Here is a 2,755-nt window from a genome sequence, read left to right as displayed (position 1 = left end):
CCTCCATGATGCCAAACATTCAGACGAGGACGACCCATCTTTTGCGGAAGAGGGGGAATGGTCTCGTTAGTCAACCTTCCTCCCTGTCCCACTATTCTAAACTACCTCTCCCCTGTTAGCTGTTCAGCTAACCGTAAATAGGTCTCCGGAAGTTAGGCACTAGTATTGGGGGGGTCACATCCTGGGGAAGATCTTAGCGGAGAGAGACCTCTATACAAGCCTGAAATATATACTGGGACTCCTAACCATAAACAAAACACAAACTTTACAACACCGCAAAGTAGAATGAGAATGACAAGCAGAACAAGAGCAGACGAATGGAATTTACAATGGAATTCTTTAATTCATTACATGCGAGCGAAGTTAGAGTAAGAACTCTCATCACGGAACCCGTCTCTCGAGCAGTGCGTCGCATTTTGACGTATGAATCCTCCCCTAGGGCCAAAAAAAAAGTGTACTAAGAATCGTGGAGGCTCGCAAAATTGACGTGATGTTCCGTTTTCTATCCCTGGGTTCTCAGTTAGGTTAGGTTCGGGTTATTAAGTATATCAGTTTAGTGACGTTGTGAACGCTCGAGAGGACGGGTTGACTGTTAGTCATTAAGTGGTTGGGCACCATTCCTTCTCCCTCCCCCCCCACCCCCCACCTGTCCCATCCCAAATCATTATCCTGACCCCTTCCAAGTGATTTCGCTTTCTCTTTCTGATAGTTTCCTTCACTATAGTCACTAACAAGTAAGGACTAATAGGTAAGTAGGAAACCCCCTTCCACCTACACCTACACTCACCCACCACCTACACTCACCCATCACCTACACTCACCCACCACCTACACTCACCCACCACCTACACTCACCCACCTACCACACCCTCTAACATTTTCGTTACGGGTAATTTTCTCCATTTAGCTGATCAAGTGCAAGAAACATTTGTAATAACATATGTGGACCTGGGACATGTTCAGGTCCATATGTGTCCAAGTGACATGTGTGCATATGTGTCTCCCTTCCTCTCTTCCCTTCCCCCTCTCTTCCTCCCCTCTTCCCCTTCTCTGCCTCCCTTCTTCCCCCTCTCTCCCTAAATTTGATTTTTATGTTCGAGAATCTGTGTTTATGAAGGCCGGCAATACATTCTGTAGGTTGTGAAAAGCATATTCTGAATTCATTGAATACCTTCATAATTTATGTTAATATACGCTCCAGCTCTCCTAATACACTCCTTCGCTCAACATTACACATTCCAATGCTCCCATTACATACTCCTATGCCCCATTACACAGTTCTATGCCCCTGTAAAACAGTAGTTTACCTCCTCGGCTCACAACCGTGGGATTTGTGGGTTCAGTCCCCCGGGCAGGACAGAAACGGTTGGGCACGGTGCCTTTCATATGATCCACCTGTTCATCCAGTAGTTTAATGACTACCTAGGTGTTATGCAACTGGTGTGACATGCGTCCAAGGGAAGGGCAGTAGTTAAGCTAAGGGGGGCCTCGATAAGTATACAGGCGTCCTGTCCCCGACAATGGGAACTTTATACTGTTCTCGGTCCCCCATTTTGCATTCCTACATGCTCTATTATACAATCCAATCTCCCCCCTCCGTTCAAAATCACACACTCCTATGTCCCTATCCTTAATTCATACATGTCTCCCATTATACATTCGTACACTCCCCTATTATGCAATACTATTGCTCCCATTATGCATCACTCTACCGCCGCAGTCTAGTTTCTGATCACTAATGAATTGGAAGACAATCCCTGAGCCTCTGGCTGGCTGATTAAAAATCTTCTCACGATCCTCAAAGAACGTGTAGATAACAAGGACTCCATCAACAGCTGTGTCTTAGATCACTTACCTGGGACTCACGTGCACTTCAAGTGAGAGCTGTTCTCTACGGCCGAGGAAAGAGTCGAAACATGGATCTTTTCTTAAAGCTAAGTGTCAAAGGAAGATCAAATTGCGGCTGGGATATAGTGAGCAATGCAGACGATGAGTCGCAATCACGTGGCTGAAGATATGATGATCAAAGAACACATCAGAAGATGAGGAGACGACGACGTTTCGGACCGTCCTAGATCATTATTAAGTCGATTGTGATCCACAATCAATCAAGTCCACAATCGACTTGATAAAGGTCCAGGACGGACCGAAACGTCGTCGTTTCGGTCCGAAACGACGACGTTTCGGTCATCTTCTGGTGTATGGTTTGGTCATCACAGCTCGAAATCACACACACCAAATGACAGCAACATACCAGAAGGTAAAATCCCCAAAGTGGCCACACCAGACCTCAAATGCCAGCTACGAACAGCTACGTACTACTACGTACGTACAGCGTACGAACAGCATACGTTCAGCGTTCATATCTTTCAATCCGGTGAGTCATATCAGGGGCCTCATGTCCACGTTCTTGTCATCTGCGAGCTTCTCATACAACATGCACGCCATCAGTTGTTGCTCAAAAGCTGCACGCACGTCATTCATGCTGCATGCGTCGCAAGAGTGCCCCCCCCCACTCCCCCCAAGGCGCATCACCAACCCCTTTCTTCCAATATGCACGCTGGAGAGTGGCAGGGATGAGACAGGCACAGGAGGGAGAATAGTACATGTAGTAGGGAATGGGGAGGGTAAGAGAGCATTGTACATGTACCGAGGGGAAATGTTGGAAAGAGAGAGAGAGAGAGCCAACATAGTACATGCAGTGTGACGACCAATGGAGCAGACAGTACATGCAGGATGCGGTTATGGAATAACA

The sequence above is a fragment of the Procambarus clarkii genome, chromosome 86, assembly GCF_040958095.1.
Source record: "Procambarus clarkii isolate CNS0578487 chromosome 86, FALCON_Pclarkii_2.0, whole genome shotgun sequence".
In the NCBI taxonomy this organism is placed as follows: domain Eukaryota; kingdom Metazoa; phylum Arthropoda; class Malacostraca; order Decapoda; family Cambaridae; genus Procambarus; species Procambarus clarkii.
This window is presented reverse-complemented; position numbering follows the sequence as displayed.